General features: G+C 38.8%; 1 protein-coding gene across 2 annotated transcripts in view; it reads right to left on the reverse strand.

The window, feature by feature from the left end:
• The window catches only part of LOC139740467 (cyclin-dependent kinase 17-like), a 95,706-nt gene that overhangs the window by 42,379 nt on the left and 37,605 nt on the right, over positions 1-15,722 (reverse strand). The window lies entirely within an intron of this gene.

Consider the following 15,722-nt stretch of genomic DNA (forward strand, 5'->3'; position numbering starts at 1 on the left):
AAATGGTATAAATCTTTGTTTACCAACACAGATTAGACTGCAATGGGGGGGGGGGGGGGGGGGGGGAGGCACATGATCTGAATAGGCTTGAGATCGGTCGAGTATTGCTATCCTCTGTTGACTTGAAATACCTGGATGATAGTGCAGTAAGCAAACACAATAGGAAAACCCATTAAATTTCCTCTTTGTAGAGCAGACTCTGAATAGACAGACATTTGATGGATCAAAAGGGGGAAAACTGTAGTCCTAGCACGTAGTACACAAATGCACGCAGTAAGCTCAAGGAAGCCCCTTTGATGTGATTTCTTGCCATCTCTGGCCCGACCCTCTGGGATATAATTTGTCTGAAAATAGACAGAGGTGATCTAATTCTGTCACTGTGGTCTAGCACAGGTATATAGGAGGAAGCATGATACACGTTTCCAATCCGAAAAGTCTCTACGAGTCATGAATGCATGAGGGGCAAAGGTTGTACTGAACTTGCAAAGGATGGTATTTGAGCCGGTGAGATGTGTGCCAATTGATTTAAAATTCAAGGGGTCTGTGAGATAGACCAATCCTCAAAGAAGATGAAGAAGAAGAAGAAAAAAAGGCTTCTTGAAAAGTTCACAGGTGTATTTTTTTCTATTTTTGTTTGTTTGTTTGGTTGTTGTTGTTGTTTAGATAGAGGCACCTTAGGAAGAATAAACAGACAGAGATTCTAATCTTGATCAAATCACACTTTTGGAGGAAGTTTTGTCGAGAAAGTGAGTAAATGGCTTCTGATGGGAAGAACCCTGTATTCAGAAAACAACACAAGGATTAACAGCTCTGCATTTAGACACAGCCACAAAAGGGCTCTGAGAAAGGGCGAATCTGTATCAAAAGCTCAGGACAGGATCAGGTATTCAGCTGCGCATCAATACCTTGATACTTGAGGCAGAGCTCAAAGAGGCTGCATGAAGGGTAGTAGAGTGTTTCGGCTGAAAAGTAGAGTTTGGCAGTGATATCATTCCTCAGTCACAGCTCCCATGACTATTATGACATGGATATCAGCTGTTCTGAGTGCCTATGACTACATGGGTGTTTTATCACCATTCAGCAGGAAATATTAGCATGGAAAAGGAAGTAAATTGAGATGGATACATTTCAGTCAAGGTTTACTGGTCAGACAATCCACAGGTATTTAGAACAAAAGTCTGCAAATCAGTGCAATGTGTATCTTGTAAACTTCACGTAAACTCTAGAAATATGTCACACTTCAATGCATGATCTCCTCTGGTGACTATTTCACATACAGCACAGAAAAATTCCTCCTTTAACCCTTGTTACAGCATGTACATACTTTTCAAATCAAGGCAAGCCTAACAGGATTTTATTGGTCCCAAATTATAGCTGTGTTCAACATCATGACTTGAAAATGTGATGACTGTTGTTTGACAATGTGAAATGAAAATGAAATAAGATGTCAAATGTGATATTCATGCAGACCACGCAAGCTGCAAAGGAAGGGGGGACGGACTATTCAAGATATGTTGAATCAAAATGATCGTGCACATATTACTTTGATGCTCAGTCAGATGTAGAGTGCAAGACGCCAGAGTTTTATTGTTGTTGTTGTTTACTGTTGTAATGTTTTGTTTTGTTTTCTTGGGGGGGGGGGGGGGGAGGGGAGGTTCCCCTAATTTGATATGGGGTATCAACGACAGGCATTTAAACGTAAACAGATACACAAACTGAACAAACACAGCAGCCTTGGTAAGAGTGTCAAAGCTATCTTTTTTAATTACCTGCATCAATGATATCCCTTATTCAGGTCAGAGTTAATTGTAGCTAAGAAAACATGATATCCTTCATTCTTGGCCATCACGTACTATGAAAGATGATCCCGTGCCTAGGACACAAGGTCAGGTAGAGTTGTTTGTCTTCACAGGTAATGTGCTACTTATATTGTTGAGGAGGGTCTACTTTATTGCAGAACTATTGTACATCTCCCCCCCCCCCCCCCCCCCCCATTAGCAGCTGGTAAAATGAGGAAATTCTCCTGCCTGAAAAGGGTGTCTTGGCAGTCAATAATCGAAATCCTCAATAGTGATTATGATGTCACTGATGGAAATTTTTTTTCATATTGTGCCCAATAACAATTCATTTGTGCCTATCTTATGATAGAAAGGTTCTAGAAAAAAAAAGCAGTAGGTACCTTACTAGAAATCATATCCCGTACAATCATTACACTTGTGCTACATGTAAACTTCCTGGCATGTCTGCATCTCCGGTTGAATCACATCAATACATTTCTTCATCTTTTTTTCTTTTTTTGGGGGGGGGGGGGGGGGGTAGAAAGGGAGATTTTGCTGTAAAAGTAAAGCATGGAGTGTGGAGATGATATCTCATAAAAGTATTTACTTGGTAGAACTGAAATTGGATGATTCTTCACTAGTACACTCACCAGCATTTACATCTGTAGGGACCACAACAACTATACATTATTTCACTCTAATAATGACATCAATGCTATATCATTTGCATATCTATGCACACATGTTCTCTACCACTATGATGCAATAATATATTTTCGCTCCTTTTTCAGTCTTTTTGTCTCTTTAAGTCTTCATCTCTCTAACTTTAAATTTCTTCCCTTCATTTATTCATCTCTTAGACTCTCTCTCCATTTTCATATTACTCAACAAACATTGTTTTTTTTTTTTCCAATTTGAATCGAAGATATTGGGCAGTTTTCCAACAACTTCCACGGATAGATAATGCCCCACAGCATTCTGGCAACATTTAGGAGCTACAATGTACGACACACATTGAATTCTATCACAAACATGATGCAGGCTTATTCAGGGAAACGTAAGGATGAGATATTTATTCTTCCCATATTTGCACAGGTGAACACGCCAATATGGCACACGCTTAGAGAATCACTGTCGCACAGAACCCACAAAAATAGAATTGTTGGTGTGTGTGGGGGAGGGGGGAGGGGGGAGGGGGGAGGGGGAGATCCAAACTCTGCATGTTTAACCAATATATACAGACAAACTGTGTTCCAGTCTAGCATAGACCTGAATGCCTCAAGCCCAAAGAGAAGTGATTCAGCCACCATGGACACACAAACAAATCTCAATTGACCTTTTCCACTTGAGCATGGCCTCGAAAAACGACCACGTCATATTGATAGAAAGCACAGCAGTTAGCTTTATGCACCGCAAAGATAAGTTTGGGTATGGAAAGAGCATTCAAGTAAACTGCTTTTCTCATTCAGTTTACCTTCCGTGTTCAATATGTCTCACTGGAGAGCACAACATCATACAGAACCAAAAAGAAGGAGCAATGCTTATAAATAGTCCCTCCTCGCCCCCCCCCCCAAACATAAATACAGACAATCACAGACAATGCGAAGACACTGCAGTTGGATGCTTTTTTTAATCATCCCTCCATCCTTTGCAGATTGGCCAGCCAGCCCCACTCGATAATCTGTGCCAACATCATTTGCCCGTTGCCATGGCGATGACGCTGGGATGCAGTTCGAGACAGCACTACAGCAAGTACGCAAACATTGTTTGAGCTTTGAAGAGGAAGATGGGAGGCCGCAGGCACCAAAAAACACAAAGAACCATTAGCACCATCACCTGGGCACGGGAACACTAAACCATGCCACTGATGCAACATTCATGTCGCCACATTGTGACAGAGATTGATACAGTGGAGACAAAAAATAGAAAGAGACTATTATATTACTCATAGCTGGTCAACAATTCCCTTACCAATATTCTATGAAGTCAAACTGCACAGTCAATACAAAGCACATTAGGTTTCAATCAAAACAAATTCTACATATTCCTGACAAGAACAGTGTCAAGGGTTTTTTTGCATTCAACTTTAGCTCAAATCCACACAAATAGCAATTTTTCAGTCAACTGATTTTGAATGCATTTTTAGTTGTTTATCTCTGAAGGAAAAATAAAAGACAATTGAATTCATCGGTCGTAAGGAGTAAGTAGTGTATGATCTGCTTCACAGTCATAATTCATTTTCCCAGAAAAGACTCGCTATAAATGGGTACACATTGCACGTGATCTTACAGAGGTGACTCACTTTCTACGTGAATCAAAAGTATGGAAACACGTCACAGCCCCACAGCCAGTGAGCTCCGACCATGGGGAGGGACAGTGGGATGTGCACAGCATGCACCATCATAAATACCAGCTGAATTAACGCCATCACCACAACGTTGTTTTGTTCCATTGCCATATAGATGCGCCCCCTACATACCACAGGTCAAGTATGAGTGTGCTGTACTATTCCTGTAGGCTGCACTGGAGCAAAATACTGGGCATTATTTCTCAGAACAGCTATATTGCATGGTGAGATAGGTTGTATACCCTTGGATTCACATAAGACATACAGTGTAATGTATACTGTAGCTGCGCCTCGTGCACGTTACACCATTGTAAATACCCTTGAGTGCACTCCAACTACACTAACGCCTTCTAACCTGTGCATTATTTGTATACTACTGTAAAACAAGGAATGTTCGTGTGCATTTTAATTTTGCAAATTTCGCGAGAGCCAAAATTCGCCAGATTAGACTGCACGCGAAAGTTCTTGTCTACACTATATGCACTGAATGTTAGAGGCAACTTGCGAAAACTTCATACAGCAAAAAAGGCCATCGGCTCCAATTCGCGAAAATTTCATGCCGCAAAAATATCATGTTTTACAGTAATCAATGCTTTCTTCATTTGAGCTCTATTTCAGTCATGATATACAATTGCTAACTTTGATAGGTTGGGCAAGTAATAACAGACTCCAACTCAATTCAAATGTAATTCCGAAATTGCCAAAACATTTTTAGAAGCTTAATGTCCACATTTCTTCCTGAAATTGGTAAGTTTTTGCTTTTTTTCTAACTTTATGCAGATTTACATGAATTCTACCGGCTCTATCTAATCTTCCTCTCATACAGGATACTAATCAGACGAATTTGGAGTTGGCACTTTAAAGAGGATAGGATGACAAATTCTGCAGTAAAATTACCTCAGGCCTTGATGGGTTTAACACAAGCAATGAGATGCAAATACACAAGTTCTGCTTTTGGGTCTTCCTTTAAAATGTTCATGTGCCTTGAGGCAGTATCTTATTAGAGACATCCCTATTTGTGATTTGTTCTACAGAAGATAAAGATGGGACTGTGCAGAGGCCAGCGATGGAGCACTTCTAAGTCAGCCGAATTTCATTTCGACTTGAAGAGTTGACCACCCTCTCAACCATCATCAAGCCGCAGCAAAAGGCTGCTATTTTGGAGAGGTACGGGCACGAAGTAAGCCGGGAGTGATCATCACTTTAGTCACAGCATGACGTCATAGCAATCCCTCATCCCACCTCCCCCGACCCTGGGTACCGCTCATGGCCTGTGATGGGCTCAAATTTAGCAGCCACACACACACACACACACACACATAAAAGACTGACACATGTGCTTGGTGTCATTGGCGTCATCTGAACGGGTCTGTAAAATGCTTGCTGATCTTTGATATCTACCACGGTCCACGATATGAAATAATCATATTTACTAACAGGTGAAAGTGTTCATGGCAGATGGGGCACATTGTCTGAGAAATGTGAATACAAAGCCAGAGTTGAAATTTTGTCCCCATTACACAAATAAATGGCTGGATATCTCAAGAGTCACGTTATCACAACCTATCTTACTAGAAACAGGTCAAATGAAATTCTACCTCGTATTTTCAAAGAAGGAAACATACACATGTTCTTGCACGAGTATCAACATACAATATACAAATTACAATCTACCACTTCATATACGTCAAGACTTTGATCGGGTCTGCATGCAATACAACAGCAGAAAGTGAGGATGCGAAACTACAGTCACATATTTTCAACTTTCTCTGCACTTCTCAAATATAAACATAAGTATGATATTTCAGAAGACCATTATAAATTATGCATAACCAAAAAACATACACACAGTCAAAATGGCTGTTCTTTGGAGCCAAACAAACATAGGCACTTGTACAACTGCATGATTACCATTGCTTTTGTCTAAAAACCCACAAGCCAATTTCAATGTGAAAGTGTAAGTATAGGCATGTAGTATCTCATCAGATATCTAGCTATTTCAGGTATTTGGGTGAAGTGTCCTCTTAAATGTTTTTTTTTAACAATCCTTTCTTCATTTCTCATTGGATTTAACTGGTTTTAATATCTCACATGTAATGTAGTGTTGTGATTTATCTCTTTTCAAAACATAAATTTGCCTCTGTTTGTATTTACAGCAGTTGTGTATTCTAAGGTTGTTTTGTTTTTGTTTTTTGCTTATTTTGCTGATCATTATCACTTAAATTTAGAGCATACATGTAGTTGGTACAAATTCAAGGTGATTATACACTTGTTTATATTACCAACATGCACTTACCTAATATTATGCTCACTTTCTGTGAATATTCAGAGGCACTAAATATAAACCTATAAATTTTGATTGAACTTCCTTATTAATTGACTATCTACATTGTACTTGAAAGCAAAGAGCTTTCCACAAAGCTTTCTGTCGGATGAGCTATGACTTTAACATCTAATCAAGATATACAGGGGTACTATCTTTGTCATTGTTCTTGATACATGGAACAAAACAAGCCCAGCTTTCACACTGTTGGCATGTCAGAGGCAAGAATGATGGATGGGCTATTTTCACACAGCTAAGCACAGCCAGGATGGTATACGCCCTCATGGTGCCATCTTGGCATCTGGCTTGTTGCCCACCTACCCTTCACGGCTGCCCACGTCACTGGCTGCCGAACCATGATCCCACCCACCCACCCATCCCCCACCACTACCAATTCACAATCTCGCCAAATCATCTGGGTCCATACGCTATGCAATGGGGTCAACCATTCAGCAAGCTCCCCACTCACATGACACACAGGCTGTGTTCACACGACTGGGTAGGAGTGGCTCACGCCGATTAGGAACATAATTCCATCTCTAGATTGTGCTTCTGCCAGACAATAGGACAATAGGACAATGGGAACACTCCCTCTCCTACGAACAACAAAGCTGCTACATCACATCTTCATTTGGATCCATCCTACTTATAAGAAACGGTTAATATAAACTACAGATTTCTTGGCAATATCTGCTGCTGGTACCTCTAAAATTGGCATGATTTTCAGTGGCAAGAAAAGAAAAAACATTGCTGAGCATTTCAAATAAGAAATGATCACTGCATCTAATTGACTATGACTTGCCGGATGAAAAAGGTGTATGTTCAACAGTAACATGTACAAGTAATCTAATCTCGGTATCTCAACAGAAAGCTTTAATGACAGGGAACCCTTAGGGCAAATTATCCATTGTGCACTTTTTGTAGTACATATATTTCATTGACTATCTACTAACAAGCGAATGATGCATACACCACATGTATGCTTACCACTGCTTTAATGGAAAGAATAGATAGAAGACCTACGTTTTGTACCATTCTTATTTTGGTATCCCTATGTGCACTGGACTTGTACTGTCACTGCCTGGTAATTTTATCTCCCATGGCAACCAGGGATGGCATCTCATAGCACTTTGTATCCAGTGGAAAAGGTGCTCTAAAAATATCAACTATTATCATTAGTATTATCTCATATTTTTGGGTCCAAATGGTGAAAGAACCATGTGCAATCATGAACTTTTTACAATAGTATTATGGTTCAAGCAGGAATTTTTGCGCAATCACTTTTTTGAACTTGGCCGGGTATGATGAATTTCATGGATGGTCACTACAATAGAGTGAACCCTTCAAACAGCTCATTGCTGTCATGGCTGTTAAGCCAGGGCTTTGGGAGCACTTACTGCAGTAAAAGGTAACTGCTTGGCATTACAAATTCACACGCTTATATTTTTGCACGAAATGTGCACACATTTCCACACTGAAAAGTTCTCAACTTTTAAAGTATTTGTTTGAAGACTCTAGTTACAGTGGTTACGCACACATAATCATGTGCTTCCATGGAATGATGCAAGGCTTTAAATGCAAAAAAAAAGAGAAAAAAGAAAGAAAAAGAAAGGAGGGAACCACTGCCTGAAACACATTAACTGTAAATTTATCCCACATATATTGGCACATTTCCTTTTGATTGTGCGTAAAGTGAACAGAAATGCTACAAATTGTGCAGATCTAAACACAGTTCATTTGAAGAAACAGCAGGTCTGTCCAATCTAATAACATCGCTTGCCTAGATTAGCGGTAGATTCGCTGCGTTAAGTGCTAACTCCAATAGCTTTGCTCATTCCACTGCCGCAGTCCAAAAGGGATGCAAATTGCTGGAGAATTGAATTAACTAGCTCTTCACGTAGCACAGAGTGCAGTACAAATTGAGCTAGAGAATGGCAACTTGACACAGTTTTTCACTGATTTGTGAATTCCACTTTCCAGTCTGCTGCATATACCTACTGGATAGTTTAATACCACATATCTCTGAAAAGTATAAATGTTGGTTGCGCCAATAATGGATTGTTAAGCAAATATCTTATAACCTAAATATGCCCTGTTATCACTGGTAGTATTCCTTCTTTTCTACCAATTATAAGAGTAAACATTTTCAGAGAAAACAGGAATCAAAGTTTTTGAGACCTCCAAAGCAATCATATAGTTCTCCATTATAGGCTCGAGAGAGAGAGTCCTTCCAATTTCTACAACATGTTTTCCCAAGCAATCAGAAAGTACATTTCTTGATTAGATACTGGGCATATCCTATTGAACGGCTGAAAGGAAAAAAAAATGATGCTTTTGACATTTAACTTCCCAGTCCACTATGGGAAGGTGATTCCACTTCTCCGGCAACCAGCGGCATGTGCTATACACAGAACTTTAGGACATTATGCCATCTGATAAACAAGCATCCCACACACTTGCCCTAATGCAGTATCTCCTTGCATTATCACACAAATAACTTAACACACAATAGTTAAACAGACAGACAGACAGACACACACACACACACATTTATATACCGTATACGCCATATATTTCGCGAGTCTAAATTTTCGCGAATCCAGAATTCCCGACGATTTCGCGAGTGGTTAAATTCGCGATCATGGAGGCCTGTACTGAAAGGAGAAGTGTACATGCGTACGTCACATTCACATCAGGATCAGAGTCAATATTTTCGCGCGTCTTTAATTTCGCGAATAGCACCTGACTCGCGAAATTTGCGAAAATAAAAACCTCGCAAAATATTCGGCGTATACAGTAGTCACTGAAGACACTTTAACAGGCATGATGCAATTTACCTGAAAGATGTTGTATTGATATCTAAGTGAACATATCTGTCTATTCATCTACATGTACACCTCAATCACTCCTTTCCCTCTCTTGAAAAAGATTAGACTCAGGGTCTCATTTAAAGATCTACCCTTGCTAATCATTCCGCTAATTATGACATAATTGCAAAAAAGAAAAAGAGAAAATTCATTTCAAAAACCTCAGCAAATACAGGAAGTTATCAGTAACAAAGATTGAACTCAAGGCATCCATACTGCTACAATTTTTCACATTTTGAGCAGTCTCGCAGCTGTTCATGAGCTTTTATAAGAAAATAACAGCATCTATATTTGTGATTACTCTTCAACCTTCAAGCTTGCTTTCTGAAGACACAAATAGCCAAACTATCTTTGTATCATCTTCATAAGCCATTAAGTGCCTGGATCTTGATGCTCATAGGGGCAGATGTATCACTAGTTTCACCTTCATTGTACAGTGAGCGTGGAGGTGATGATTCTGCTCTGTCCAGCTGATGTTCACAAAGGACTATTTTCAGACGTGGGTCTTTCGTAATCCCCACCTCACACCTCCACAGCACAGTCATCACACTGCACCTCCTCACACTGCAGCCTCCACACACGGTTGACTTCAAACTCACATTAACCCATCAACCTCTTGAGAAAATTTGCTGCAGACATAACTATCCTAGCTGTCATCATTAAAATGGCATCTCTGAATTTCACTGCATGCACAGCTGTATCTCATACTGCAGAAAGAGTATATAAAAAAATATTCATTAAATTTGCACAAAAATAGAAAGAAATGTTGCAAACATTTGTCAATTTGGGAGAGAAGCAGGAAGTTTTACCGTCTAGAATGTTGTACCAATCAGAGATACAATATAGTATCATATGAAGCAAAAAGATTATTGAAATTCTGCGATCAAAACAAATAAATGTGACAGAGCTCAAGACTAACTTTTTTCTTTTTCTTTTTCTTTTTTGTCTGGTGGCCCAGTGGCAATCAGACCACATTTTTTTTTACTTTGAAATTTTGATGGCCTAAAAATGAAATCAATTACCCGGAAATAATAGGAAATCTAAAATTCAAACTTAAATTTTTTAACCGCCTGATTGGGAAACCAAAGGATAATATTTTGAAATCTGGTGGCCCGACATCAATTTGTAGTGGCACCAAGCCAGCACTTATGTCGCACTCGGTGTGAACAACAAAGGGTTAGAATAAGATCTTTTAATGTACCTTGTAAAATGCTAGCAATGAATAGTACAAATCAAAATAGATAATACAGAATCAACCCACAAAAATGCAACTTCTGAGCCTTGCACTAAAAGCTTTCCTGATATCACAGTCCTCACAGAAGCATAACTCCCAACTGTTAAAAATATCAATTTCTCAGCAACCCAAGTACAGCAATGACACAATGTGACTCTGGATGCATAGATCTGCCTTCAGGCATTCACGGATAATGAATTGAAAGTGGAACAGATATTGGACCAGCCTCCTTTCCCACCTAATCATTGCGCTGCATACATGTATAAACTATGATACCGTACTCTAGCTCTGTCGTCAGATGGATTTTAAGACTACACAAACACAAAATTAAATCTGTCATAAACACCACACAGAGCCTGACAAACCTTATTATTTTTACATGTTGTGTTTCCCTGTCCTATTCCTGTTTTATTTTGAGTTTCTGTATTTGCTTCTCTTTTTTTTTTTTGGGGGGGGGGTTGATTTGGGGTGGGGTTTTTTGTTTTTGTTTTTGGGTTTTGTTTTGTTTTTTTTAAGGGAAGAAGAAGGGGTCGCATTCTGCATCCATGGGAAATAAATAAAGACTGAAAATCTAGAATGTAAATACCGATCCTTATCAAAAAAAAAATTGCTGAAGAGTGAGACTACAATATATTGCAAGCACAATCTCTATTAAAGGACAAGTTCACCTTCATTAACATAAGGATTGAGAAAATGCAACAATATTAGTAGAACACATCAGTGAAAGTTTGAGGAAAATTGCACAATCGATGCAAAAGTTATGAATTTTTTAAATTTTTGTGTTGGAACCGCTGGATGAGGAGACTACTACAGCTTGTGAGTCATATGCGTACAACAGTATAGAGAAAATGTAAAAGAAAATTCAACATATTTTCACTTTTTTGGCATAATAAAAGTGCACTTGACTTGCCTCTCTCTAAAGGCAGGGGGAATAATATTACCCATAACATTTGTCGGTAACGAGTCAGGGGAATGTGTACTTTTTTCAAAAGATGGAATTTTGTGAAATTCTCTTTATATTTTCCTTATATTGTTGTACGCATGTGACATCAAAGTTATTCATACACTGCAGTAGTCTTCTCATCCAGCGGGTACTGCACAAAAACTTCAAAAATTCATAACTTTTGAACGGATTGTCTGATTTTCCTCAAACTTTCAATGATGTGTTCTACTAATATTGCTACATTCTCTCAATCCTTATGTTTATGAAGGTGAACTTGTCCTTTAACTCCCCCTCCCCCCCCTAAAAAAAAAAAAAAATACAAAAAAAAAACTCTGAAAGAATTTGATGACCTTTAAAATAGTATGTACACAAAAAGTTCAATTTGATCATTACAAAATATCACAAATCTCCTTTCAACACTCTTCCTTTGCTCATACTACTGACAATGTCACATTTACGCATTCACAGAATTCCCAATACCATGACATGGCTGCTACATTTTACGCTCAGCAATCACGAAAGAAAATTTCAGTCAAAATTCAACTCGATTCTTCATACAAACAAAATCAGATGATCAGAAAAGTACAAATTCCAGTACTATCAAACATGAAATAGATTTTGGAATTTTGATGTGTCTTGTTGTGAAACAGTGATATTTATCTCAATCACATCCAAGTAAAATAGACAGGGCAACGATTTCACTAAATTGTACCTTGCAATTTTCCCATCGGAATGAGTATATAAAATATATCGTAACACATTCTTTGTGTCTGTAATTCAACAATTCTAACACCCACCCTTTACACAGTCAGATATTGTTATAATTCTGGCACTATTTGATAAAAGGTATAGAAGGTATTCTCATATTTATTTTAAAAAAGGAAAAAAAGATGCTTAATTAGAGCAGATTTGTATGTACTTGCACACACCATGACAGGAAGCATACCCAGGGCAGTGGCTAATGAGGCAAGAATTATTTTATCTACTTCAAATAGAAAGTAGATCATTATAAACAGGTTTTTCATTGTCTTCGACATGGCGCGAGATACTTATATTGTGTTCAACCAAGAAGACCGCATTGCAAAGAACACTCTCGCTTTCAAGGTTATGCAAAGTGCTGTAATGCTACACTGTACATCTTGCCTGATATACTTCTGCAGTCTATACTACAGAACATTGAACTTACTGTCCTGATAAACATGCACACCATTACATCATGTACAAGTCTATCATATAGGCATGGATTCAAGGGAGAGAAGGAAAGCACAAATAACAAATTAGAATTCGAGGAAGCCTCAAGCCTGCAAAGGCGACCGAAATCACGGTTAAGACTGACCAATGTCTACGCCATTGCATCCCCTGATTCTCAGCTGGAGGATGACGATCATTAAAAGAATCATCAGACGAACTGGACGCTGTCTCTGCGGGATGATGCTACAAGGCCAGTGGACTATTTACAGTCCTAATCAGCATCGTATCAGAGCCAAGACGAAGGATGTGGTCCTTTAGGTCTTCTACCAATCAATGTCTTTGATGATTAGCAGTGTGTGACATACATATTGATTGCCTGAAATGGCGGATGGTTGTTTCCAGTCGGGAGTCAGCACACATGGCGGAAGTCAATATTTGGACAAAAGAGGGAGCTATTGATTGATGGGCATGAAATAGCCTGTGAAAAGACTGTGCGAATCAGGTTGTGAATAATAGGGTTATTTGATTAGAATAGGAAGATAAAGCAATCCTTTCAAACAATACCTTTAAACTGCACTTTGGTTGCCATCCTTCTACATTATCTATTCACACAGGACAGAACTTGCACAATATCATTGCAAATTTAAGTGAAAGTCAGTCATAAGCATTTTAATTAGAATGTTTAGAATTTCTCATTTATCACCAAGAAAGTAAAAAAAATTGCAGATGAATGAATTCTGAGTTGATCTTACGCTAGAATAAAGTAATAAAACAAAATCCATTGACCTACATGTATATCAGCCATGAGAAACTTCTAACAGAATTCAGGAAGTATTCATGTTGAATTCATGTTTACTTGACACAAATGTGTACTACACATGGATTACCACATGAATGGCAGTTGCATCACGCTATGACGTGGACAGTTTTTATGCGTGTACTTTCTTTGATTTTTACAGGGCTGCCTTGAATGACATACAATGTACACAATGTATTAGGGCCCAGTGCACCATGTATGTACAGCTTTGCTCCCCAATGTGTACTCTCACTGAAATGTCATCCAACACAAGCAGCTCTTCATACATGTATGAACATTGTGCTGTGTACAAAGCATATGAAATGCTGTTTCAATATTTAATACAAGTGTGTGTATACAAGACTCATGCAGGGATGGAGCAGGCATCTTCAGTCAGACCTCTTCTCCATGTCAGCTATGGATCGTTCGATGATCATGATGATCACAATCATGATAAATGTAATGTCATGCCGTGACAATGAAATATTCGTCGTATCTACTTTCTGTTACATTTGTAGATCGATTCTCAGAAATAACTTGCCACATTTCAATGACAGGCAAATGATGGAAAATACAAGCTTTGCCTTTCTTTTTTTTTAAAGCACCATGGTTCTTCAAAACATAATCTCAACCTGATGCTGATAAAAAGGTTAGTGTCAAAAAAAAGTTGAGAGGAACAAAGGAATGAAATAATGAGAAAATAAAAAGCTCAACACATATGAGTTAACACCGTCCTACTGATCACCTGTTGCATTGTATGAAGTGATTAACAACATCATAAAAGTGATACCTGTGATATATATAACATGTCAAGACTGACACTCTCTATTAGTGATGTAGTTTTTATGTTTCAGGTGTCTAAACCATCCCCAGTTTCTAGATGACGTGCCATGTCCTGATTCAGGAAATTAACCTGATCATATGATAGTTTACTCTTTGCCAATGCAAACGAAACTTCATCGACCAGATCAAGCACGTTGTAAATATCTCAATAAAATTTCAGGACTCAATGCTAGTCTAGTTGACAACACAGTCCACTATGTTTACCATCAGCATGCTTATTTTGGAAAAGACAACGCATATAAAATTTCTCGAGCCAATCGCTCACTCTCTGTCATTTAAAATCAAGAGGTAACACTAGCCCAGTACTAAGGACCCATCATTCGTCTGGACATGCTGATTCATCTGCACTGCACCGACTACTGCATTGTGATGACACAATGGATGCATGATGCACTGTTTACACTTTTTCGTTGATATTTACGCCCAGCATTCACCCAGCAGCAGTGGGGTCATATTCTATGGAGCAAACGTCAATGAAACCCATGTTTTTCTCTTTGGCGTAATTAGGTACTTTCCCTCCCTTTTCTCTTCTTTCTCCTTTGCAGCTTATTAGTCTCATAACTGGGAAAAACAGACCCTTATACACAGTGTAACATAAGCACTTGCCCGATTGCCCAGGGCAAGTGAAAATCAAAGTCGGGCAAGTGTTTTGGAACATTAAGGAAAAAATGCTTGCCCAAATTGGGCAAGCAAAGAGTTTTGAAGCCACCTTTCTTTCACATCCCCCCCCCCACAAACCCATAATATCAACCATACAGAAGCCTCATGATGCAACTGTCCAGTGATGCAACGCGCTTTAATTTCATTTCAGCAACTTTCCAACATTTATGTGAAGAAACTCTCAAGGGAAGGCAATGCAATGCCAATACTCAATCAAACCAAGTCTGTTATTCCGATACATTTCTCCTGCGAATCAACATGTGCTGTTTATTCAAATGATTATGTTATTTCAACGCTTCCGACTTAGAAGTGATTTTTCTTCCATATCATTTTCTTATATTTTTTACTTCTTTTGGGGGACAAGTAAAATTCATATTCGGGCAAGTGTTTTGCAACAAAATGAAAATCTGCCTGCTCAACTGGGCAATTGGTTTTTTTTTTTTTTTTTTAAGTTATGTGGCACCCTGCCCTACATGGTAGTGCTCATGGACCATGCAACCAACCATTTTATTGTATTTTTTACTACCTGAATAGCAGGAATGTTTCTTCCTACAATGTATACATATGAGGGATGACAGTGAGAAAAGAAAATGTGATAACATCCCATCTCCTTCTGATCTGAGAATGCCTGTGATAGTAACATTGACTCCGGCATATCATTTCTTGCTGTTTGTCAACAATTCCTTCCCTTGTCTCCTGTAAGTTCAGCCGACATCAAGGCATCCCCCCTGGTCTGTGGT

Source organism: Diadema antillarum, unplaced genomic scaffold (assembly GCF_040938485.1).
Source record: "Diadema antillarum isolate AM-2024a unplaced genomic scaffold, OU_Dant_1.0 seq00000855_RagTag, whole genome shotgun sequence".
NCBI lineage: Eukaryota > Metazoa > Echinodermata > Echinoidea > Diadematoida > Diadematidae > Diadema > Diadema antillarum.